Here is a 27,244-nt window from a genome sequence, read left to right as displayed (position 1 = left end):
TCTGAAGTGGAGAGGTTCTTGTATCCATAGAGGCTCCATGCACATTTTGGAACCCTGTAAGCAATGTTGACTACTATGCACATGAGTCACCCCTTAAATCAACCGGGTAATGTCTTATGAGAGTCCTTTGCTTGATTTACAAAACTTCAAGCGCACCTCCCTCGCTTTGCTTAATCTTTGTGTTTTTGCTTTCTTAGAAGAACGCTCTGAAACCAGACTTTGATACCTTTCTTACTCTAAAAGTCTCTTTCTAAATCAGAGAAATAATGTTGATGATTTATCTGCAGTGCCAAGAATCTTCATAGTTGGCACAAGAAGAGCAATAATGTATATCTCTGCCCCACTCTCTCTGACAGCTTCCCATTTTCAGTATCTCATGAGAAAAAATTGATGTGGAAGTCACACTGACATGAAGAGATATGTCATTTGTGACATCATTCTCCCCCTGTGCTTTGCACATGACAGGTGTTTGGCATTCTTATTTTAAATCTGTCCATTCTTCAGTGAAGAGCAAACACCTTAATTCTGTTATTTTCCTGTTACAGGGTGTTAGATTTACAGGCCTTCAGTTGATAACACTAATGAGTTTACTTCAGGAGAAGTAGATTGGGTTGGGGTGGAGGGAACTTGGAGAGTTTCTCGTACTAATGAGGTTCAGTTTGTTGACAGAATGGTTGGCACCTAATTACTACCTCCATCAGAAAACGATTTTAAAGCATAATATTTACTTTTACCTCTAGCTGTGGTGAATTGCTGCTTTAATCATCATTCTGCATTTAATGTCAGTACCTCTTGTGATGGGAAAATGCCAGTGCAAAATGATGCTTGAAATAGTGAGGCTCTTGGTACTGAGGGGAACTGGCACTGTTGTAATACAGCAGCCATCTTGAAACGACAGAGCAGGGCTTCAGTTAATCACAAAATTACAAACTGGGGAAACACGAGTTCTTCTACTTCTGCCAAGGGATTCTTTAAGGCCTCTCAAACTTCCATTTTTGCAGCTGTAAGTGAGGATTAAACTGAATGGTTTCATTGTGGGGTGGTAAGGCTTAAGCCTGTAAAATCCGGAACATACAGTGAGAATTTCCATTGCTAATGACACAAGGAATGTAGATAAAAATAGGTTTTCAGGTGAACGTTTTAAGATTGCAGTTCCATATTCATTACTTGCTGAGGGTAGTAGATCTCACTGACTTTAGTGGGATTTATTTCAGAGTAAACACACCTAGGATTGCGCTTTAAATGTTTTTGGCAGGTCATGCTTGCTCATTCGTTTCTATAATACAAATTCGTCGTTTATAGTGATCTTAAACAAATGTGTGTAATTTCGTCTGTCACATGCTGGAGGGTGTACACTGTAATTTCTTCATTATGAAAGCAAACGTTTACCTTTGAGATGTAAACCCAAGTATTACTAAGTGACTTTGCTGCCTCTTAAAATATTATCAATGATTTATATGTCTTATTGATGATCATACAGCATGGTAGTATCATCCAATCAATTTACAATGTGGTGCATTTCATTCCTTTTTCCCATTCATCATCTCATCTAGCTTTTTGGTCAATATCCCTGCAAATGGAGCCCATCTACCCTCCTTTTCATTCGCTCAGTGAATGAGTGGATTTCTGTGAAGCAACCTCATCTAGCTGAAGCATGCTATAGCCCAGTGGCTACTGGTCAGGTGTGTACTTCAGTGTTGGGATCTGGCATAGAACATTTTGCAGTACAAGGTTCTCGTAAAGCAGGAGTGGGGGCCATTTAGCTCACCAGAGACTGTTGCACTCAGCCTTGACCATTCATGTGAATGGTCCCATGTTCCCAATCCGTGTCAGTGTAAAAGATATGGCAAGCCTTATGCTGTATGGATCAAAGTGAATAATTAGATGGAGAAAGGCATTTTGGCGACAAGTGGTGGGAAGACTTTGAAAAAAAGGCGTGGAATTCTTTCTGGCTTGTCTGATGGAATCATCTCCCCCCTCCTTCCATGAGGGGTCTTACAACCCTTCAGGGGAGGCATAGGGTGCACATGGAGAGAAGAGGGTGGGGAAAGCCCCACTGAACGAGTGGGAGCCATTTGTGCTAGTTTCTGCTAGCAGGGCTGGGTGGCTGAATCTGGCTCAAGGACTATCTTGGGGACGTGGACATCTTTTTAATGAGGTGGGTTTTTTTAATTCTGGGATTTCTTTGTAGTCATGCAGGTGCACACTTGCCCTCACGTTTCTGTATATAAAGGGTTCCAGAAATTATTGAGTCCATGAGAGGCATGTCTGAGAATAGGCCTTGTGGGAGATGGCAGCATTGAGGGCTCAAGTAAGAGCACGGCTTCTGGCTTCACTTCCTCCTGCTGTTCTAAAAGCAATTCCTGGAAAAGATACCCAGACTAGACATCTTTGCCGAAGTGATGTGGCTCGTGTCACTGGGTGCTATGTTCTTAACCCCACATGCCTGCCCACCTTCCCTATCAGTGGAAGAAAAAGCCATACATTATGGCAGACAAGGTCACTGTAAATGGAATTCATTGTAACTTCTCTACTCCTAAGTAAGGTCCCAGACTTAGAGAACAATGTCTCCTATTTTTCTTCCTGCAGTTCACTGTTATGTTAAGGATCTTATCTGAGTAGAACAAACAGCAACTGATCACTATCAGGCCTGTGGCAGATGAGCTTACTGGAAAATAATTATACTTACATAGCTGACAACCATAGAATATATTAAAATGAATATTTTTGGGATCTTCCTAATTCAGACCACAAACCAATTTTAGTCGGTCTCCAGAGGCCCTGCCATTTTTCTTTTTTAATTGTTCACAATTTCACTCGTCATGAGGGAAGTTATTTTCAAAAATGGGGAGAAAAGTACATGAATGTTACATATTGTTTAAGAGGGGTATAGAGCATCATGTCTACAAATCTTATGCCAGAAACGGCAAACTTTATTCCAAAAGTCTTGGTGTATAGAACCGCATTCCACAACCTGCAACAACAAATGCAAAGTCTACCTTTGCATAGTAAATCTGGTTTCTGCATACACCATCAAGACAAGCAGTGAACGTGATCAGAATTCAAGGCTCATTCCAGCCAGACAAAAGCATTCAAGAAGGGCATAAAGTGGGGCCGGTGAGAGTTTTTGACTTGCAGAGAGTCCCAAGAGTTAGACCTAGAGACCTGGGGGCCACTCTGAGCCTCAAGTTCCCCATCCCGGTCTAGATGCAAAACTTTGTTGCAGAGCACAACAAGGCTGTGAGTGTCACAGGATTTGCCATCAGCAGTACATTGAATAAGTGAGTGTGTCGTGGGATCTGAATTTGTTCCAATCCAATTATAATATTTGGACTTGGTTATTGGTTACTATTCATTTGTCAAATGGGAATTCATTGCAGTTGGAGCTAACAGCATGCAAATGTATTCCATAAGGTGCCCACTTGCTTGAAATCAAAAACCTTCTGTTGGCATAGCTTGCTGAAGCATTCAGCAGCTGGGTACAGTCACCTAACCATTCCCTCCAGCAGCTGTGTTTGCTAACTGGCTCTGCCCTTATTTAAACTAGCTGTCATGGCAGTCAACTGATGTTACTCCAGAGGATCAGAGGGAAGTGAAAATAATTCAGAGTCAACAACTAGCAACTCAACAACAACATCAACAAGAAAATAGCAGGCAAAACAAAGCAACTAAAATTTCAAAAGGAAGGAAAAGCATCCATATATCTATATCTATATCTATATATCTATATCTATATATCTATATCTATATCTATATATCTATATATCTATATCTATATCTATATCTATATATCTCCAGCTAGCAAGGTAGCTGGACAGGCATTTATTACAAACCTCTAGAAGAGGTCAACATCTCCCTACTGAAATCCGACCAAGTTGATGTATAATTTTTTTTAAAGGAAAGTTTTAAATAAGTCAACCAAACCACCAAGTAGGGTGAGCGAAACAAACAGGAAGCTCCATCTTTCAAATCTGGCTCTAAAATTACATTTGCTGTAGTGGATAGCATAAATGTATTATTGCTGCAAAGGGGATCCAGAATAGCATGGCAATGATTCCTGTCAGCAAATTTGTGTAACTGTTGTGAACAAGCTCGCCCGCTTTGTCTAAAGTTTCTGCTGTGTTCAGACTTTCTTTGGCCCACAATGCGTCAAAAACGGGCTGTGCTGGTATGCAAGGGGCGGGGGGGGGGGGACTCCTCATTTGATATGCCTCAGCACAGTCTATGTCTGTGGAGGTTTGTTTCAACCACTTCCCTTCCACTTTGGAATGCCTGCCTAGTTCACTTCAAGCGTAGTGAAGCCTTGCTCCTGATGACGTGTCCACTAACCGGGCTCTGTCTCCATGTGTTGGGAGAAGGTCTGAGTGGACAACCAGTTGTACTGCTGGAGGCTCTTCCATGTGACTGGGTAAACCTTTATCCTTTTGTCATGTGGAGTCCATGTAGCAGAGCCAGGGCCAGATTTAGGTTTGATGAGGCCCTAAGCTACTGAAGGTAACGGGCCCTTTATATGTCCAGCTGCCCTTTGTCAACAACAAATTGTCGCTGTTTTTATTGTGTGTGTGTTGAATATATGCTATATGGTAATTTATGGACCTAATAGGTATCTAAAGCCATTTGCACATAACAAAATATGTATTTTATCACAGTAATTGTGTAGCATATTAATAGTGAAATTTTTTGGGCGCCCCAAGAGAGTAGGGCCCTAAGCTATAGCTTGTTTAGCTGATACGTAAATCCAGCACTGAGCAGAGCCTATGAAGGCAGCTTCTGTTTGCACCCTTTCTTCTCTCTTTGTGAGGACTACTGTGCCACCCAGGCACAGAGAGCCATTTCCCATGTCTGCCATATTCACAGTGGAAGGAGAGGGAGTCGGAGCAGGTTGTGCAATTACCTTGGGTGCCTTGTGTGCTTTGAAGGAGCTGGCCTGGGAAAAAAAGCAACAGCTAAGGGAGCCTTAGGGTACATGACACCTAGAGAACCAATTCTGTTGTTCTCGAATCTGGGAACTTCATTTTCAAAGAGTTCTCAAAGCCTCCACTAAGGAACATTTCCAAGGAAATCACCGTTGATTTGATTTATTATATTTCTATGTCATGACAATTAAAACTAATAGGAAAAATGTATCATTTGTCAATATTGCCCTGTAAGCCAGCTGCGTGACCTGAAGTCCAATAGATACTTCAAATGCAGGGCCGGAATGAGATATGTACACAGACATGTTTATCTCAGATTTACAGGAGAGAATATTATTTGCCAGCTGTTGGGACTGATGTGTACACTTGAGATGGTGAGGTGCTGTAGCAGTAATGGGAAATATGCAGCAACAGATGAACAGGCTGAGCACCTCTGCCTGTTGTTCATTTGGCCATTTCTTCTCTGCCGCCTCATGCGCTTAGACCCCCGCTGTCCCTCCTCAGCATCAGTACAGAACACTAGTCCTCCCAGCATTACGGTAATTAGCTTAATGTTTGGCATTCAGATAGCTGAGGGTTAATCCTCTGTCTCCTTTCATTTTTCAACAAGTGAGCCTTTTGGCCATCTGTGCTAGAGGATTCGCTGACAGGACCTTAATCTAAGCTGAGAGAGATTGATTTCAGGCTCTCTTTTCCTGTTTTATGGCCACCTTTTGTTCATTACCACATTTCTATCAAGCAAATGAACAGCCAAGCGAGGCCATGTGTTTTGCTGACATTTTCACGAGAGGATTCGGTATTGCCAGCCGTACAATAGTTGAAGATCTCAAAGGTTAATGTACCCTCAGGATTGTGTAGCCTGGTTCTCCCCCTCCTGAAACCTAAATGCATAATCACCTCCTTAATCAATGCCTTTAACCTTTCTGAATTTCATCTGAGATGTAATGTTATAATGAATCCAAGATTCAAAGGGTGAAATGAGTAGGAAATGGTGGCAAAGCGTCTTCTCTGAAGTGGAGGTGGTGGGGGAGGAGGAATGAAATGGCTTTTGGAAAAAAATATATGTAACAGGCTGCTGTTATCTTGGCAGTTCTGCCACATCATGGGCTGCAATGATATAATGCCCCCTGAGCAAAGAGGTAGGCTGCTTGGGTTGTTGACGCAGATGCCATAAGACAGGCCTATTGAGACAACCGCAGCATACCAGTGCTGTACCGGGTGGTTTGCCAGTGCTTGAAAATCCTTTTATTTTGCAACCTTAACCGGGCAGCAAAAAGAGGTTGATAGAATTCTCTGTTGGATTGCCATACATGGCTGGGCTCATCAAGCTTGATGAGTTACAGGTTGTGCACTAAAGCAGCAAATAAGATGTAGAGTTCATCTGATACAGGATGTGTATGGCAATGTGCCATGTTTCTCTGTGTGCAAACCCACATGCGACATACTCACATGGTTGCATTGCCCTGTGTTCAGCTGTCACAGACCAAGGTGAAGAGATACACCCTCAATTAAGAGGGAAGTTTCACAGTTTGGGAGACATGCAGGAGAAGACTCTCTTACCAGGCCATCACCCCTCGCTCCTCTGAGGGAGATGGCACCCTAAGATGGCCTATCTATCTTGTAGATTGCAATGTCCTGGCTAGCGGATAAGAGAAGAGAGGCTTTTTCATGCACACGAAAATAGACTTCACCTCTCTTCGTTTACTATCATTTTAGAAAGATGGAAGGCTCTAGCTTCACACTCTGCCTTGCTTAGGATACAATCCAACCCCCTGATCCACCACGGGATACTGGTGCAGCGTTTATTGTGATGCCCACCAATCTTTTTGCCAGCAGGACTCCATGGAAAGCTCTAAAGCAGGGCATTCTGGTGGTGGGGATGGGCTGATCTGACCTGGGGTCTGCTGGATTGCAAGCCAGTCCCAACAAAAATGACAAATGTCGTTCATCTTTATTGATGTGAATGCTCCATTGTGAGATTGCATTGTGGGGAGGGGGTATTTGCTTCTGTATGGGCCATTGAGTTTACTATGTGGTTAATTGTAGCTTCCTCATGTATAGAATCATGACTCTCTCTCTCCACTTCGAACATGACAGTGTACACCACAATGGCACATGCTGTGCATTCTTAATTCACAGCCACTTGGCTCACTTCTTTCAGCAATTTGCTGCCAAGGCTCTGCAGAGTGATGGGAAAACTCTCCTCCCCTTCCCTGCAGAATTAATCAGGCAAAAGAACCCAGTATCTTATATAAGGAAAAGGGGGCACTTCATGAGGATCGTGTTTCTAATGGTTTGAACTTCAATCATTTTATTATCCCCTGAGGGTAAATTTGCCTCCTGGAATTCATTTTCAGTATTACCCATTATTTCTTTCCAGGGATTTAAATAAATGTATTTCATCAATTTTTATATCTTGAAAATACATAAATTATAATGAGATTCAGGAAAGCCATATGCACATTTTCCTCTTGAGGACAGCGTGTATTACAGAATCCTGCTGCTTGTCAATTTCAGTCACATTGATTATTCAACTATTCTGCATTTTCTTATTTCCTGCAATGCGCTGGCCATTTAGATGCAGATCAGATAGCTTCTGTTTGATCAATACAGTATGGCTTCCTAAGAGAAAGTCATCTCCTTTGTTGTTGTAGTCGTTCACTCAGGTATATCTTTCATAACAGACACTCCTTCCCTACCCTAATAGTATGAAATTCACTATTCTCTTTAGCCACCTGTGCCCCAGCCAATCATTTGTCCTGTAACTAAAAAGCACCACCACTTCTTCCACCTCTGCTTACTCAGTGGAAAGAACCATCATCTGCAAGTTCAGTTGGTAACAACACAAGTATGTCCAAGTTCATCATTTTGCAAACACAAAGTCTGATGATGATGATGATTTTTTAAAAGAACTTACTACATTTCCCAAGATCTTAATCATTTCTGATCTGTTAAACAGTTGTCTTTTCCTGCCATTCTGGGCCCCTCTTGTGGTGATGAAGGTGAAAACAAAGAACAGCGAGAGCCGCTGCCACCTGTTCACTGGCTTGTTGAGAGCCAGTGTGGTGTAGTGGTTAATAGTGGTAGACTCGTAATCTGGGGAACCGGGTTCGCGTCTCCGCTCCTCCACATGCAGCTGCTGGGTGACCTTGGGCCAGTCACACTTCTCTGAAGTCTCTCAGCCCCACTCACCTCACAGAGTGTTTGTTGTGGGGGAGGAAGGGAAAGGAGAATGTTAGCCACTTTGAGACGCCTTTGGGTAGTGATAAAGTGGGGTATCAAATCCAAACTCTTCTTGGTATGTTTTCTCTCTTCCTCAAGGCCCAATGGCATGGTAGTCAGAAGTGGTTTGCAAGGTGGGGCAGAGCTGCTCGGCTAGGTTCAGACTGGTGGGTTTCTGTAGCTTACAGGGAAGCGGAGCGGTAAGATTGTGAGGAGGTCAGCATGGTGCAAACAGGGCATGAGGAGCACTGGATTGGCTCCACCAGTGTTTTTGCACCATGCTGAGCTCACTACCTGTTTGCCCCTCCCTCTCACAGTAAGTAACTGTGATTCAGTTGGCAGGAGACTGGTGAAGTGGATATGCCCTCCTTAGTGAGCCACTTCTGATGGCAGTGATACTGTTACTCCACCTCAGCACATCCATCCCTCTTCCTGTAGAGCAAGCTACTGCAGCAATCTCTGTTATGTTATATGTTTTATTCCTAATTGCCAAGAGTTAACTGTTAGCTCACCACCTGCAGAGCTGGATTGAGACCTTTAGAAGCTGTAAGCACTAAAAACATGGGGCCTCCCTAAATGTAATTCAAAATAAAAACAATACTAAGTCATAGTATGAAATGTTACTTTTTTTTTAATGACACAAAGCTTACATGTATTCTGAAATGCACATCCATATATATCATGTGCAACATGCACTAAAGGTAAAGGTAAAGGGACCCCTGACCATTAGGTCCAGTTCTGACCGACTCTGGGGTTGTGGTGCTCATCTCGCTTTATTGGCCAAGGGAGCCGGCGTACAGCTTCTGGGTCATGTGGCCAGCATGACTAAGCCACTTCTGGCGAACCAGAGCAGCGCACGGAAACGCCGTTTACCTTCCCGCCAGAGCAGTACCTATTTATCTACTTGCACTTTGATGTGCTTTCCAACTGCTAGGTTGGCAGGAGCAGGGACCAAGCAATGGGAACTCACCCCGTCACGGGGATTTGAACCGCCGACCTTCTGATCGGCAAGTCCTAGGCTCTGTGGTTTAACCCACAGCACCACCCGCATCCCTATGCAACATGCGCTAGATGCCCACTAATTTAGATGGGGATAAGTAATAAACAGAGAACAGAAAAATGTAGAGTGTAAGCAAGTTTAGTAAGCAAGTCCAACAAATTTCTGACTTCTCCCTTGATATCTACTGTGATGCTTTTTTTAAAAAAAACAAACAAATGTCAAATTCTTCCCAAAATCTCTCTCTCTCTGTCTCTCTGCCCTAAGCCCATGCATAATGTGCCTATTGGATAATGAAGCAGTAACCAGCTTGATATCATTTAGACTATGTGGGCAAGGTAGGTATTGAATCTGTGATAAATGTAAGTGCTTGTAATGAGATGGAGCCATTCTGTTTTAAGGGGATTGTGTTTATTTAATACAAGCCACATCAGTTAAGTTCAATTGCATCAACAGCTCTTACCTCAGTGAAGAATAGAATTAAACGAACCTTTTTGGGCAGAAACCAGGCAGAGATGAACTCTTTCGATTTCAAAGGGAGGGGGGAGAGAGATTTAAGTACGTACTTAACTTTTCCACTGAAATCAATGGGGTGTTAAAGTGCTTCACTTGGCTGGGTTACATTGATCATGCTCCGCACCACCAAATGTGTCTGACGCTTTTGCTTTGGTTTTGTCCCCTGCCAAAACCTGTTTGTTTAAGATACTCATTGAGTGAATGGAGGAGAACCTAAGTGCCACTGATAACAAAGATTAATATAATGGTTGCAAGTTCTTGAGAGCCTTATCAAATATTTCAGAATCTTTAAAACTTCAAGCACTCTCACTTCACGGTACCTTTTTTAAAAAAGGACGTTTCAGTATAAAAACCCATCCACTTAACATGTTCCCCTAATTCTCTTCTGCTACCCACCAAATAAATATTTCACAGAAAATCTTGCACATCAAACCTATGCAGTTACTCTGATTTATTTAAAGTGCAAGAAGTCTTTAACTAGCCGGGGGGGGGGGGGGGAGAGATTCCCTGCACTGAAGCAGAAGACAGCGTATTCATTCAGCACTCATAAAAATTAGTCCCACCTTATCCAGAGCAGAGTATAGGATAAAACAAAAGCAGGAATTTCCATAAGACACTTCCTACATTTGCCACATATTTATCTGTTACTCCTTCACACTTCACACAAACACCTGTTATGTAACCAGAATTCTTAAAAAGTGGCGAGGAAAGGGTTTTACTTTTTGACAAATGTACCGTATTTTATGGAATAAAATGAGGGTAGCAATTTCTTCCTGAGGGGCTTGGGAGTACAGAGCTAGCATACCGTACCCTCCAGCAATGAAAATGGGGACATCCTATTCCATAACAACTCCTTTATTTACACCCTACCCATATGACTAGGTTATCCCAGCTACTCTGGCTTCCAACATGTATAAAAACATAATAATACATCAAACATTAAAATGAGTGGGGATTTGAACCCTGGTCTCCCAGGCCCTAGTCTGCCACTCTCACCATTACACCACACTGACTTTTCCGTGTCATCTCATCCCTGACCATTAGCCATGCTGACCCAGGACTGGTGAGTGCATGGTGCTGTACAAAATGGCAGGTTGCATGGCCAGGCTGGGGATAGGGGTACACATTTGTTGGTTCGGCTCAGGTGCCAAGGTTTCTTGGGCTGGCCTGGGGGAACAGGGGTCCCTTAAAAACTCTCAGTACTCTTCACAAACTCCCGGGATTCTTGGGGGGAAGCCATGATGGTTTAAAGTGGTACCATAGTGCTTTAAATATACCGTGTGGATGTGTTAGAGCTTTAAGAGGGACTGTTAGTTTTTGAGAGGTTTCTCTTTTTCTTTCGTTTGGTGCAGGCCTTAGAGCTGAGGTACTGTGTCACATGGTTCCTCAAAAGCTTGTGTTTGTGCAAAGGTACCAGAGTCTCCTGAGTATTCCCTGAAGATCAGAACCAAGGGGTGGACTACAAACGATAGGTAAGCTCATTCTTCATATTGACCTCACCCAAGGGATGTTACAGAGTGGCTGTCATGTGCATTGGACACCAAATAGGCCCAGGGAAGAGGAGACATGGGTCCCTGTCAATGGAAGCAGAGGATGGGGAAGCCCTACAGATATGCAGGAAAATATTTTCAAGTCGTTGGTTTTATTATTTATGTTTGTTTTAATATGACTATAACCGACCACCAAAGAAATTCCAAAATTCACATTAGAGCAATGCCATTATTATTTGCTACCCAAAATGTTACAAAATAGTGCACAAGGTTTTACATTATCCAAAAGTGTTCATCATACTAGAAGATAAACAAAGCAAGGATGTGAAGTTGGCTGATGTTGTAGCCAGTGGCAGTATTTGCGTTAAGTTATAGTCTAAACCTGGAATGTGGAAAAGGACATGCCAATTGAGCTCTGCTAGGTGCTGTTTTAGACTACACCTAGAATGCCCACAAAGAAGCATTCCTACACCCACAGTCCCTGAGTGGTGAGAGGTTTCAGGGGTGGCAGCACATACCTCAGGTGTGGTTTCCTTACAATGAAGGGCATAGCAAACTGTGGTGTATTTGTAATGTATGATATCATAGATCACGTGGCATATGATTATTCCAGCATAAGATTCCAGGCCAGATCATAAGCAGAGCAATTGTGGATGGTTGTGGAGCCAGCTGATGATGAAAGCAGCATCATGTATGCTATGAGGGAGGGAGGAAGGGAGGGAGGGAGGGAGGGAGGGAGGAAGGAAGCAAACTTATTTAGCTTATACATAAATCCGGCCCTGGCTGTGGAGAATATATCCTACATTTTCATTTTGCAAAATATGTCAGCACAAATACACTTTAGTGCTGAGGAATTAAGCAAAGAAAAGAGAAGCAGAAGCTATGTACACTCAAGTGAAATTCAGCAATAATTTATCCAGCTGATTTAACGCTTCCCCAAGTGCTGTTCTATCTCAAACGGAATATGTGGAGCATATGGAACTATAGATTTGGAAATTGACCCTCAAGTAGCAACCCTTCTCATGAGTGTAATTGTTTTAGTTAGTAATAACTATTCTTCTCCAGTTTTAAATATTTTAAGAAAAGTTTCCACCTAATTGTGAATCTGTTGTCTGTTTTTTGCCTCATGAGACCAGTAAACATATGGTAGTAGAGACTGACAACCCTACAAAGAAATGTTCATGCTTTTATGATCATTGTAGAGCACATAACTTCATCTACAGTTTTACACAGTTTATCTTCAATGTTAGAGCAAAATGAAGTGAGTTTGGACAAGAGCAGAACCTCTGGCAACTTTTATATGGGCAACTACAGCTCAGGACCACAAAGAAATAACCTGGACCAGAAAAGTTTATGCAAACAATTTTTTGCCCCTGCAAAATCATTGTGGCAAATGGTGTACATAATGAATTTATAGTCTGGCATGCTGAGTGATCTGCAAACACGGCAGTGTAAGCCTCTGCACAAATATATCAACATTTATAAGTGATGGGGAGGAGGAATAAGCAGTAGCAATGCACATGCTCATTCCTTTAAATTGGTTCCCTTTCAGTTGAATTGTTTATTAGCAAGCTCTGTTGTGTCTGTATTAAAGGCTTTTAAGTATAGCTTTGAATAAAGCTCAATAACAAGAAAACACTCACTCTCCTCCACCCCACCCCCCAACGTGATGGAACGTTGGTAAACTTTGAATATCTGACACAGAGGCATGACCAGAGAACAATGAAATTAGAATGGTAATTTTTAGTTGACAGAGCAATCTTAAACTTTTCTCTGCTATACAGTGGTACCTCGGGTTAAGAACTTAATTCGTTCTGGAGGTCTGTTCTTAACCTGAACCTGTTCTTAACCTGAAGCACCACTTTAGCTAATGGGGCCTCCTGCTGCTGCCGCGCCGCTGGAGCACGGTTTCTGTTCTCATCCTGAAGCAAAGTTCTTAACCCGAGGTACTATTTCTGGGTTGGCGGAGTCTGTAACCTGAAGTGTATGTAACCTGAAGCGTATGTAACCCGAGGTACCACTGTATTAATATATGTACCTTTGCCAGTTACTGGTGTTCACCCTCAGCTGGGCCATGATCAGGGTGACTACACCACAAGAAAACAGAGGCAGAAATCTATCTTGAGGTGAACAACCTTAGGCTCCTTCTAGGTGCACACAAAAACCTTCTGTTGCTTTCTCCATGGCATGCTTTCCACGACTTGAGCAGTCCTACATTCCTGCAAGACACAATCATTTATGTTCTTTCTCCCCGTTCTAAGAAACACCACAAATTTGACAGGGTAGTTTTAACAGAGGGCTTCAAAAACCTGTCTGAAACTTATTAGAAATAAAGCTAACCTAAAGTTACAACAGTCAAAGGTTTGACCGAATTCTTCTTACATGCTGTTTTCTATATCTATCTGGCATGGCGACAGAATGGGGAGAAAACCACCCTTGCAGAGTGACTAATTTTTGTGACAGGGCTGTCTCTTGCTATTAAGTTTCTCTTGCACCCTTTCTAGTCCCTTTCTATGAGGAGGGAAAAAGCCCTGCAAAGAACTTGAGACAAAATGACCCAAACTTGCCTAAAATGTACTTTCTTATGTGAGGAGATTTATTAAAATGACACTATACTCTGTTGTAGAAGCATGCATCTGATGCTAATAGTTAAAGGCATTTTGGACCAATAAGTCATTAGTCTGTGGAAAACAGAAAGCTTTGGCGGAAGCACATATTGTGCCTATAAACATCATCAGCCACCGTTCTCTGACTCTTGAGCACCACTTGAAACAACCTCTGTATGGTGACTGGTTCCCATGAAGGTTTTATATGCAGCAAATTGGACCCACTTCATGTAGACATTCTCCACCAGGCACTCCTAGTAGTAGCTGCTAGAGGTATGAAAGCAGTCAAAAGAACTGGTGGGACCCATCTGGAAGTCTTCACACATAACATTGCCACGTATTGTTTTGAGTTAAGTGGCACTGGTAATAAGTAGACCTGCCACGGCCTAAGCATAGGAAACTTCTCCATCCAGAGTTGGCCCACTGTTCCTTACAGTGGCTAGCAGTAGCTCTCCAATGTTTGTCATAGGGCATCAAACCTGGATCCTTCCCTTAAAATTCTGGGTATCCTACTTCATGTCATTATGGTCCTGTGTACAACTGTCTTTGGCTCAAACTACTAAGCTCCATGCCTGGATCTCCCGATGTCTCCTCCTTTCCCTAAAAGCAAACACACCTTTTTGAAGCATGGTGTTTGAGATCAGAGCCATAGCATGTATTATGAAAGAATGCAGCTCACAGCAGCACTGGGAGGGAGAAGTTTTGCCCTGGTAAATTGCCTGCCCTGATCCAAATGGCCCTTCACTACATGGCTGCCTTTAAGAAGAATCACACATATCCTGAAATAGGTGAAGTTTGTCCCTTAATACTAGTTCTTGTTCAAGTATGCCAGTGCTGAGAACTCTCCAGTCTTGCCATTAGTGCAATAGCTATCCTTCAAACTGCTGTGTCATTTCCCTTCTGCCAGCTCCTGTGTGTCAAAGCAGTCCCGTATGAGAGTAATAAGTGATAATAAGAGAGGGGTATTTGTTTCTTAGAAAGTGGAATGGAATCAGCTTGGCCTAGTCATATTCTGAATCGATGCAGCTTGAACTCAGCAATGCTTAAAGCCAGGTTCAAGTTGTAATGCTTTCTCAATCTCACATGAATTGCGTCTTTGTTTGAAAAAAGTTGTTTCGTTTCATGAATTATCGGCACTTTTTCTGATGGTTCCCTGAATTGGTGTTGTCAACCGACAACAGTGATAAACCAAGCTTTTCATGTTATCAGCTGTGGAAGACTCTGCCAATAGATACACATTGGCTCCTTCTGTGCCACCTTTTAAACACCTGCTAATAACTTTTCTATTCTGCCAGCCCTAGGCAGGCCATTAAGAGTACATCCCCACAATTGTCTATAGATGTATGTATTTATTTATTTATTTATTGATTTATTTATTTATTTATTTATTTATTTATTAATTATTGCTTTTAACTTGTTTTTAACTTTTATGGCTTTACTGTCTGGTTTTTGTTTTATATTGTAAACCCCTGTGATTATTATTATTTTTATGATGCATCAGCATATAAATATTTTAATAAATAACTGGTTTTCTTTGATAAAATCATTGCAGTAATACGTTTCTCAGAGATGGCAGGGTGAGCTAGCACATGGCTACAAACCAAAATGACTAGGTTGTCCTTCCATTGTTGGAGGCAGTTTGCTTGGGCCACCTCAAGAAGAGGATGCTGGACTAGTTGAGTCATTGATCTGATCCAACAGGACTCTTTATTTAAGAAGACCATGTTTTTTTCTTTATTGTTTTCTCTTCTCCCCTTGGTTTGAGGGTAAAATAAAATTTGATGCTCCATTCTAAGTCAGCTTTCTCTCTCTTCTATGACGGTCTTGCTCATTAGGCCACTTCGACTGAGTTTATTTATTTTTTTGCATAGCACCGTGCACTGAACAGGATCTGAATTGAAGCCACCTTTGGGCGTTGCTTCCGTTTTAAGGCATGCAGAGAAACCCTCTGTACATGTGTGCACACTTAGGGGTCCATGTAATACCCAGTTCCTCACATCCTCCCTGTCCATCATACTGAGAAGGGCATTTTGCTCATTAGAATAACAGTGGTCCGTTTCCTTACCTGTTTTTTTAATGGATGAATGGGAGTGAGGATATACTGACTTTTCTATAAACACTTGGATACACGTCTGCTTTTGTCCTCCAATTCTCCCTTCTCCTTCGTTTTGCTGCTCTTGCGTCTTCACCGTTCAGCACCTGGCAAATCCCTCGGTGATGCAAGCGGTTCTAGTCCCAGCTTGAACAATGGGAAGAGTTCCCAAGGAAACCTGCAAATTCAACAAAGATAACCCCAATGTGTCAGAAGCTCTACAGCGCGGAATGGTAATGCACTGTCCTTTCCATCCAAATTGGTAAGGGTATCTAATTAATTTGGCAGAGTTTCCCAGCCCTCAATTACGGCATCTGTTGCAGCACGGAACAATCCAGAGCAACCATCTGTCTTTCTACATGTAAAATGAATGGATGAGCAAAGATATAATTTTATTTTAGCAGCAGAGGGTAGGGACGAGCATGATACCCAGGCTGAAGCTGTACACTTCAAATTGTCAAGGTTAATTACCAGAGAAATATACAGAGCAGCATATTGGGCTGGAGTAGGCTTGGTGTTCCCTGCCAAAGCACAGTTGGAAGGAGATTAGCAATGAGCAAGTTATACAGGATCTTACAGGTTTCATTATATTGGATGTATAAATCTCTTTACCTCTTCCAGCTAATCAGTGCTCATCCCGGTTGCCCACCTGAGGCCCATCTTTCTGCCAAGAGCATCTTGGGCAAGAGAAGCAAAGGGGAACTGTACAACATCCGCTGCGTCTGGATGTAAACCCAGCATTTGACTGCAGCTGACCCACTCAGGGACTTGGAATTTAAGACCTGTTTCTAATAGCACTCATTTTGCATGTGGAAGTGGAGATACACAACAGCAGGCATGGTTGTGTGTATGTGTTTTGGGTTTGATGAAAGCATCTCTGTGGGGTGTATGTAAATAAGCAATGAACTGTGGCTCCCGTACAGCAGAGGGAAGATCATGCGCAAGCAGGTGCTGCGGATGTGTCTCTCAGGGCGTGGGAACAAGGGTCTAAAAGGTGAAAATGAGAGTGCAAACATGAGGCCTTATCAAACGGTTTTGAAGAGCATCAATAATCAGTTCAGGCAAAGAACTGGATTCAGTCCACTCGTGCATCCACATGTGGTTTTGAAGGTGATTTTAGTGGGGCTTCTGCCTCCTGGCTCAGGTCTTTCTAGTTCTGGTAAACACATGTGTTTCACTTGTTGGACCAAGGCAATAGCTTCACCATCCTCCATCATGAGCTCAGACATGCAGTTGAAGGAGCTTTTGCCTTCAGATGAGCAAAACAGGAAACCTCTGCAAGTGTAGTGTTTTGGTTTGTATTGATCAGAACATGGGTAGGCAAACTAAGGTCCAGGGGCCAGATCCGGCCCAATCGCCTTCTAAATCCGGCCTGTGGATGGTCCAGGAATCAGAGTGTTTTTTCATGAGTAGAATGTGTGCTTTTATTTAAAACGCGTCTCTGGGTTATTTGTGGGGCATAGGAATTCGTTCATCCCCCCCCAAAAAAAATATAGTCCGGCCCCCCACAAGGTCTGAGGGACAGTGGAATGGCCCCCTGCTGAAAAAGTTTGCTGACCCCTGCTTTAGAATATACAATGTGGTTTTCTCAGATCTTCAGCTGTTGTGACTACATACATCTGCAGCAAGTGTTGCCAGAGATGTTGATGTTGTTTAAACAAATTTCAACAAGAAGGAATCATTCCAAAGCTCATGGTGTATAAAATAAAATACATAGGTTATTTTTGTCAGGGCTACATAAACCAGAAAACAAAACACAAACAGTTTAGATTGCAATCCCGTGGCCCCTGAAAGGGCATCCCTGGGGCGATAGGATACATCAGATTGCTTTAAGTGCTCATGGAAATTCATCACCAATTTAGTGCAAATTTCTCCCAATACAGACATTTTTCTAGGAAATTTTGCCTAATAAACATGTTTTGCAAAACAATTTCCCATAATATAAGACACATGTGTATGTTTTATCACTGATATATGCATTTTTATGCGCACTTATCCTAGTATATGTCTTTTTGTACAGGTTACTTGAACATAGAACTGCACTGCAAAATTCTGAGGTGTGAATTGTGAACAATGGTCGGTGTTTTTTTTTAGTTTGCATATTGTTTCAGAAAGTGCAAATCTGGTAGGTTTGCTTTTAAATTCAGCCAGAAGCAAAGGGCAACAGGGTCATGGCTAAAGCAGAAAATCCCAGCTTGAGCTCCTTAGAGTTGCACTTAGAGTTGTATGCCCAGGCCTATCAGGAATGCTTTCGTACTGACAATATACCAGCACTCTTAGACCTTGTGTGTGTCAAACTGGAACATCCTGATTTAAATTTTATTTAGCCTTTATTGATTTTTCTTCTTTTTCTTGGCAAGGAGAAGGCATGATGTATATTCCTGTGAGCTAGAAGGAATGGAGAAGCACGATTAAAAATGACCTACTTTAGTATGATAAATAATACGTCAGAAATTGAACAGATGGACCCCTGCTGCTACATTCAAGACTAATTTCTCACCCTTCTTCATGCTCAGGTTTGGTGCTACATTATAACTGCATCATTCTTTGCCTTTCAGCTTGACCCATCTGATAGTCAATGGTTCCTGTATTGAATACAGTATATTCTCTACAGCCATATTTATGCATGGTTATCTGTGTTAAATCAAACTCACTGAGGGTGGCATGGGGGTTCCCTGTAACTGGTGGCTTCACCTTTGACTCTGAAAGAGTCTTCAAGCTACATTCAGTTGAATGCATCAGCACACAGGCTCCTATTGGAAATGCTGAATGTTTCCAGATGCCTCTTTTACACAACGGGAAGTGAAGCTGGTGGGGAGGAGGACATTGGCAGTGGCGTCCACCCCCCCTTTCCCCCATGCAGCTTTATTTCAGCACAGAGAACTTAATGTAGGGTCCGCCAGCATGGTGCCAGGGTGCCTGCTGGTATCTCCTGTGGTGCCTGAGAAATGTCTAATTACATATCCCCTCAAAAATCTACACTGTGTTAAAGATTCTTTGCTCTTCCTGCGCAGTTCCTGTTTGCACTGGCTCACCCTTTCATACATAAAACACTCTCTTAAATAAGCCCACATTTTAGTGGATGCCAGCATATTCAGTGGACACTCTCTCTTCTGTTCTGAACAAAGAAGAGGTACACAGAGCTTCTCTTTTTGAGTGTTGCATTGGCTGATGTAGGCACCTTTCCCCCATTGCACATGCCCACACTAATTTGTGGTCCTATCTCTTTGTCTGCTCCTTTAGGTGTGGAAGCCATTTTGTGTTGCCCCACATTCCCATGGCAACCATTTTGTGTTATGCTACACTCCCATGGCAGCCATCAAAGTTCCAAATGTGCCCACTGTCCACGAAAGGTTAGAAACCCTGATATAATACCTGAATATTGCTACCATTATGTTTTTATATGGTTGGAAGTCGCCCAGTGTGGATGGGGCAACCCAGCCAGATGGGCAGGGTATAAATAAGAAAATTTTGATCACCATCATGTATGTATATTGCTGGCGCGTACTTAAATTGTGCCCATAGTGGTACCCATTTGCCTGATTGCCACTGAAAACCTTACTTTATTATTAGTAATAACAATTAAATTTCTGTACAGTGGTACCTCAGGTTACATACGCTTCAGGTTACATACGCTTCAGGTTACATATGCTTCATGTTACAGACTCACAAATAGTACCTTGGGTTAAGAACTTTGCTTCAGGATGAGAACAGAAATCGTGCTCCAGCAGCGTGGTGGCAGCAGGAGGCCCCATTAGCTAAAGTGGTGCTTCAGGTTAATAACAGTTTCAGGTTAAGAACAGACCTCTGGAACGAATTAAATACTTAACCTGAGGTACCACTGTACTGCCCTTCATCTGAGAATCACAGGTGGTTTACAATATAAAAACACAGAAATCTATAACATAGTAACAAACAAAACAACATCCCTCACTATTTTGTGGCTACTAAATTGTGACATCTCCAAATTTCAAGTAATTTTGAGTCTTTTATTTTTATTTTTGGACAGCTGCATTACGCCACGCTGCAGAATTCCATAATGTTTTTGTGCTATTGTTCATGGCTTGTTTAATGCATGTTATCTAGTAAACATTCACTTAGGTTTGCTCACAATTCAGTACATCCTCCTTGAGAATTAACTATTCAAAATAATTATATTGCTAATTAAAGGGAGAGAGAAAAAAGGACAGACAAATTACTTTCTGTAAGCTCCTTTTAGGTTGAAAAAATACGGTATGTAATACTGGCATGTGTCTTCTGAATTACATAAAATGTTTATTTTGAACTTAATCTTTGAAAATCTCTTGGTGGGGAAGATCATCACAATCCAAATGTAGGGTTACCATACGGCTGGAATTTCCCAGACATATCCGGAATACCGCAACAACTTTTCTGTCCAGATTTTCACTGTTTGAATGGTAACCCTACCAAATGCATTTCTGTGGTATTTTATTTGTTTTGCTTATTCACTACCATTCACCCTCCACAGCTAATTAACACAAAATATTATACTTATTTCCTGAGCCAGATTTCCCTTTCCTATACAAGGGATCAAAGAATCATGTCTGGTAGGTAGACCAGCTTTTCCTAACCTGGTGCCTTTTAGATGCAGGACTACAACTCCCATTATCACTTGCTATTGGCCATGCTGATGAAAGTTGTCCAAAACATCTGGAGTGCACCTGATTGAGGAAGGCTGTTGTAAACGAACTCATTTATATCAGTAGAATCTGTGCACACTTCCTGTGCCCCTTTCAATTCCGTCCGTCCCCATAGGTTTCTAAAGCCCCTCAGAATTGAAAACACAAGTTGTCATCTCCTATCTCCACTAGTGCCAAGTGAAATGTCAAATTCTTCTGAATACTTGTTTGTGGCAAATTGGTGTGAAAAGAACTAATGATAATGGATGGAACCCCCTACCCCATGTACACGGACAGTGGTTCCTTGGTTCTCGAATTTAATCTGCTCTGAGAGTTCGTTTGACTCCTGGAACGGTTCAAAAACCAAGGCTTCTGATTGGCTGCAGGAGCTTCCTGCAGCCAATCGGAAGCCGTGTAAACCACGTTGGTTGTTCGGCTTTCAAAGGATGTTCGCAAACCAGAACACTCACTTCTGGGTTTGTGGCGTTCGGGAGCCGATTTTTTTGACAACCAAGGTGTTCAACAACCAAGGTACCACTGTATTTAAAATCCGCTTTGAGTCCCCGCCCCAAACAAACAATCAACCAGTGTATAATTTTTATGAAATAAATAAACGTAACCTCTTGCTGTCATATGAGGAGTTTTGCTGGACTGAGACCGCTGTGTTGAAAAAGGATGGGATGGAACTTGACACAGTTGAATGGGCATTGGATCTAATCGGTTGTCATGCGGAAACAACCGCTTTTCAGTGCTATCATCCAGCTGGCATGTGTCTTTAGTGCACAACTGGTAAAGTGGAACACATCTTGTTGACGAAGATCCCCTTTCCATAAAAAGTAACAAACCAAAATCATGGCAGAAAAATAATTGACACTTCACATCCATTATACATTCGTACCAGTTCCAAAGATGGTGTAAATCCAACCTGACATGGCACATACGGAAAATACGTTTTCCTTATTGCTCTGAAAATAACGTTGGAAGTGCTTTTAATGTAACATAAACTTTGGCCTACAGGCAAAGGATTCTTAAGCCTGTCTTCCCAAGAGTAGCAACACTGTTGGCAGAAGTTTCCTTTTATGCATTTTGGCTGCTTACTCTTGTATACAAGGACCCAGGCAGAATCAGGGAAGAATTTGTTGTTTGTGCTTAGCAGGAAAGGGTTAAAAAGTGCTTTGTGTGTGCCTGATTCATGGGGGATTTAAACTGCAGGAAAGAGAGCAGTGGTGCAATGTAGATAATTTTAGACTCTGGACTCTGGTGCTATTTGTGTGTGTTGCAGGGAAGTGCTCTTAGGTGTATTACTTCACTCCCGATTGTGGCAAGCCAGCTGTACTATATTGGGAGGGGAGGGCTTCCTGCTCTTTCTGCAGAGGGGAGCCATGGACTTCTGCCTGGAAGTCTTGTACTGACAGCACCATTGCAGCAGAAGTAATGCTGGCTGGGCCTTCAGCCCTAGCTGCTGTTGTAACCTGTAGCCTAACCATCATCCAGATCCAAAGAAAAGGTGCATGAATGTGCACGCAAGGACTGATGTGATTTAGTACCTGCCGACTAGTTTTCCATACGAAACTCTACATAGTAGTGATTGGTTTGGGTTCCACAGGGTGGATGTTTCTATCTTCCCAACGTGAGAATGGACAATGGCAAATAACTGGAGTGCAGACATGAGTAAATAAGTATGACGCGTTGCCTGCCTGAGGTATGAGCAGCTAGAATACAAAACAGGAATACAGTGGAACAAGTAGGAGGCAGCTGTTTATTGTGGAAGATGCATACATTTTTGGCCGATGTAATCTGCTGAAAGCATGCAGGTGAATGAGCTGTTGACGGTATGACATTATTAGGACCAGGAGTGCCAAAGTAGATGGAGGGCCAGATCTAGATTTGGGGTTTATTCCCTAACTGTTGCTTGGTCAAGTACTGCTGATCGGAGATGCCAATTTTGGAATCAGTAGGGGGATCATTTCACATGGGTGAAATGCCTGCTTTGAGATATATTCAGGATTCAAGATTTGATTCTAGTCACACTTATGTAGGAGCAAGCCTCACAGTACAGTACACAGTAGGATTTGCGTACTGAGTCAACATGCGTAGGATTGTGCCTAACTTGCAAAAAAGGAGAGGCCGTTTTTTCTAGCTCCATATCTTTTGGCCCTCTTAAATAGCACCTCTGCAGTTGGTCAGTAGCTGTTTCAGATTGGGCCATCTCCCAGATAACACCTAAGAGAATTGTAATGTTTGAGTCTCGAGTATAGAGATGCTAACTTGTCAAATTCAATGGGAAAGTAGGATGCTGCCAGGATAAAGATATACCTATAGCAGCCGCTTGAATTCTGTGAAACACAGTAAACAGAACTGGGGATGGAAGCATTATAGTTTATATCATATGTCTGGAATTATTACTTTGGCAGGAGTGAGGTGGGCGCAGGTGGCATTCAAATGCCCCATTAGGTGCATGAGCAAGTTCATACTTGGCAGTTTGCTGCTCTCTGTCAAACTGCAGTTTAAGGTTTCCGAACGCTAAATGCCGCTGTGGCAGCCACTCACACGTCTACAGGCGTTCAAGTCTTGGGAGCTTGCATTTTATCTATGATCAAGTACAACTCTGTAGGCAGACACAAGCTCCCAAGTCTATTCATTTCATGTGTGTGTTTGTCATTTTTGAATACTCAAGTCTGGCTCCCCATGATATTGTGCTTGTTGCCATTTCTTTGAATGCTTTAAAAATACACATTAAAAATTGTTCTGTTGTATTTTACTGGGAATCAAATGTGGGGCACCTGCCAAAAAGTGAATAAGGGGGGGGGGACCCTTTGGGTACAATATGTAACAGTTTGAGATGTCTCTCTCTCTCTCTCCCCAACCCCCACTTACAATATTTTTCTGATTTAATCATGAAATGTCCCACTTTTCCTTAGGATGTCCCACTTTTCCTTGGAGAAAATAGGGACATGACCTCAGTAAGGGTATGACCTTAGTCACTTCACAGTTCCAGGATACACATGACAGGGTCCTTTTTGCATACCCCCAGGGGAAGCCATGCCACATCAAGATGGGGGCCAATGTCACATAACTGTGGAATGGGGCCCTGGGTGCAGTCTCACTGCCCCTTTCTTTGAAAGGCCTTTTGTTGCTTGTATAGACCAGACTTGACTACTGAGAATTCTAATGGCTCCCTCAAAGACAGCCAGAGGAAGCTGGAGGGGATTGCACAGCTATCTGTTCCATCTCTTGTTTACCTTTTCTTTCATTGGCAGCTGATTGTGGTTGCTCTTTCCAACTCCTTGGGAAAAAATAGCCACTAACTGAGAGAGAGTTATGTGTCAACAGCAGAGAAAGGTGGTCAGTGGAGCTACGAGAAGCATGAATACTGGAGAAAGGTGATCAATGGGTCTACAATCCCTTCCAACTTTCTCCTTGAAGAATCTACATAATTCTCAACAGTCAGAGTCTTGCTCTTCTTCAGAACAGTTCCATGTGATGAGGTAACACGCAGCCAGGGTCTCAGTACATGGGAAGCTGCAGTGGGTTAGGAAGGCATTTCCATCTTCCAACCCTGTTGAGGTCCCAACGAAAAAGGATGCAGAAAGTTATCGTTACAGGGCACAATGAGACATCCTACAGGGAAGTGTTGCAGAAAATTCTTCTGGTCCAGTTAAGATAAATCAACCTGACAATGTCAGAAGTGACTATCAGACACTTGCTGGTACAAAGGGAGCGGAAAGAAGACATCTCTTTAGGGACAAGAGAGGTAGAATCAAAACAAAAAGCAGAATGTCATCTGATACCATAGGACAGCCGACACGAAGTCTGAGGTCGAGTCATGTCAGCTAAAGACAGCTCTGAAATCTGGCTAGGAGGTTTGCTTGAACCACTTTCTTAGGCAATCAGTGAGATTTTGGAAGCAAGCAGGCAGAAGGAGGTTAGATATTGACTGCTGTCTTGTTCTTCAATTAGGAACCTGCGAGCTGTGAGTATTGGCAATATGATATTCCAGGGCCCAAGGATTCCCCTTAGACTTCCAATATCTTGCCCCCAACATGTCTGGCTCTACAGGGTTAACTTGCCTCTCCTGTACCCAGTACCTTCCTTATTTTGTGCATTAAGTCTAAACATGAACAAGGAGCAAGTTAGTGTCTAGAAACTCATGCTTTGCAAATGGTGTTTACCTGAACAGAGGTGTGGCTATGTTGAGATTTTCCACCGCTGACCAGGGAGCTCTGTGAATAACCTCCTAAGAATTCTCAGCACCATTAACAAACTACAGTTCCTAGGATTCTTTTGGTGGAAGTCATGACTGGTATAAGAGTGCTTTAAAAGTATGTTGCAGATGTGACACCTTGTTTTATTGACCCATGTGAAGTGGAGATAAGCAGGAGGGTGGAGCAGGCGATAAAACGAGCATTCTGGGGTTTGCATCTTGGATCAGCCCAGAGCAAATATTAAGGAATGGGAAGTTAGGAGGACATCCTATATATACACACCAGCATAGTCTTGTCACAGGGCTGGGTGGAATGCTTAAATAGTTAACAAGAAGTGCTGTGATTATGTAAGTGTGTTTTAAAATCTTGGAGTGAGCATGAAGTCTCATTCCTAAGGGCATAAACTAACTGCTAACCAAGGAGGAGAGGGAGAAAAAACACACACCATCCCTTGTGGCGAGGTCATTCTATAAATGCCTGCTGCCAAGTCTGTAAAGTGCTCTGGAAGCTTTGCATGAAAAAGAATTCACAAGTATTTGGGGAAGCAGGGAGGGGAGGAAAAGGATGCTGAATGGCCTATTAGGCATCCTATTAGGTCTTTCCTTCCAGTCTCAGAATGTCAGTCAAGTTGTTTACATAGTGCCGCACCAAAATTGTACAGCAAAAAAGGGAAAAAGAGATACCTGAGTTTTATCACATGGCCGTAGGAGCCAACTCCTAGGGGCTAGGGGCTGAGGTCCCCTCCTTGAAATATTTGAGGGGGGCAGTTCCCCCACCCCCCAAAAAGTTGATGGGCATTGTCATTCAAATGGTGTGCATGTGTCGCGTCATGTGAGCAATAATTTGAGGTGGGGCTTGCCTGTCCTACAATGTTTTATTCAGGTTGGCCCTCAACTGCAACTTATTTGTAACATTTCAAAGGCATTCAAATTTGTAAAAGCATGAGGTAAACAGTTAGACAAGGAGACCTCAGTTGTGAGTTAATATGTAAAGGATCGGGCTGTGTATACAACAGAGCAACGAAAGATTCTTATTGAATGCTGTTTGTAGGTAGGCATGTTTCACAGGAAATCATTAGTGCACTGATTTGATTTGAATGTACTAACTTATTTCCCATAAAGCTCCTGGAATTTGGGGCAAACAATGAGCACTTCTGGTGGAAGATTAGCCCAAGGTACTTAGGAACGGCTGAACTGGAGGTTTAGCCGCCTCAGAGTAATCTCCAGAAATATATAAACTCTGGAATGAAGCTAATTAAAGCCTCCAAAATCCTTAACCCTACCACTTCTGAGAAGGGTTTGGGAAATCTTTAAGATCTTTAGAGAGAATTTAGTCTAGGTGCTCAGCTGAAAAGAGCACTGCTGAGAGACCCACTTCTTTGGGAGAATTTACTACAAGAAAAGGGGTGGGTGGGAAAACTGTTTGGATGAAAGAGTATAGGTGTTGGACTGTCACATATGTTTTCTGGCGATGTAGAAGGGAGAGATTCTGCCCCCAATGAGCAGATTCCTTGCTCCATTGTTTTAAGCCTGTTTAACGGCTTGATCATAGCCTTATGCTCACTTTAAAAACAACACCCAAATGATTAAATGCCTTTACTGACAGCAGTACCCCAAGGTCTCAGGCATGCATCTTTCCCTTAGTTAAAGATAAACGGGCACCTGACCATTAGGTCCAGTCGTGGCCGACTCTGGGGTTGTGGTGCTCATCTCGCTTTATTGGCCCGGGGAGCCGGTGTACAACTTCTGGGCCACAGTGGCGTAGCGTGGGTTGTCAGCACCCGGGGCAAGGCAAGTAATTTGCGCCCCCTAACCAGTGGATTTGTGCCCCCTAACCCATGGATTTGCTCCCCCTAACCCTAACTCCCAGATGTTGCGCCCGGTGCTGCCGGCCCTCCCTGCACCCCCCACGCTACGCCACTGCTGGGCCATGTGGTCAGTATGACTAAGCCGCTTCTGGTGAACCAGAGCAGTGCATGGAAACGCCGTTTACCTTCCCGCTGGAGCGGTACCTATTTATCTACTTGCACTTTGACGTGCTTTTGAATTGCTAGGTTGGCAGGAGCGGGACCAAGCAACGGGAGCTCACCCTGTTGCGGGAATTCGAACCGCCGACCTTCTGATCAGCAAGTCCTAGGCTCTGTGGTTTAACCCACAGCACCACTCGCGTCCCTGTCTTTCCCTTAGAGATCCTTTCTCTAGAAGAGCATGCAAAACATGTACTCTCCTGCTGAGCTAAGGCTCCCTCCTGCCTGAAAGAGGAAGAACAGGGCAGCCATTGATTAACCAGTGCCACTTTTCAACGGGAAGGGAATCACAGGCTGTGAGGCCTGATGTGGCCCTCAATATCTCTTTGTATGGCCCTTAGGGACTTTTTCCAGGCTACATCTCCTCCCCAGCCACACAGCCCTCTTCACCAGTGGCGTCACAACGGGGGCTGGGGGTGGGGCAGTGCGCCTCGGGTTCCACATCTGGGAGGGTGACAAGGCGGCACCCCGCGGGGTGCTTGCCCTGCCGCACCGGCCCGGGCATGGCGGCGGGAGCAGCCATCGCGCCACTAC

At 43.1% G+C, this 27,244-nt stretch overlaps 2 long non-coding RNA genes across 3 annotated transcripts in view; one reads left to right on the top strand and one right to left on the bottom strand.

The window, feature by feature from the left end:
* Nucleotides 1–27,244, top strand: part of LOC308589256 — a 62,677-nt gene that overhangs the window by 22,600 nt on the left and 12,833 nt on the right. Inside the window, exons 7-11 of one of the 2 annotated variants that reach the window (XR_014009180.1) lie at nucleotides 11,004–11,123; nucleotides 15,944–16,101; nucleotides 16,461–16,684; nucleotides 18,206–18,355; nucleotides 19,083–19,192. This is a non-coding gene — a long non-coding RNA (uncharacterized lncRNA). Of the gene's footprint in view, nucleotides 1–11,003; nucleotides 11,124–15,943; nucleotides 16,102–16,460; nucleotides 16,685–18,200; nucleotides 18,356–19,082; nucleotides 19,193–27,244 lie in introns of those variants that run through there. The other variant, XR_014009181.1, reaches the window with a different exon arrangement.
* LOC308589259 lies at nucleotides 11,292–15,948 on the bottom strand. The gene is made up of 3 exons (XR_014009185.1): nucleotides 15,813–15,948; nucleotides 13,180–13,360; nucleotides 11,292–11,837 (listed from the first exon to the last, which is right to left on the bottom strand). It is a non-coding gene; the product is annotated as an uncharacterized lncRNA (long non-coding RNA).

This window comes from Podarcis bocagei (genome assembly GCF_964188305.1).
Source record: "Podarcis bocagei genome assembly, chromosome: 6".
Lineage (NCBI taxonomy): Eukaryota > Metazoa > Chordata > Lepidosauria > Squamata > Lacertidae > Podarcis > Podarcis bocagei.
Note: the sequence above shows the minus strand (reverse complement) of the source record. Positions and strands in the feature narration are given on the sequence as shown.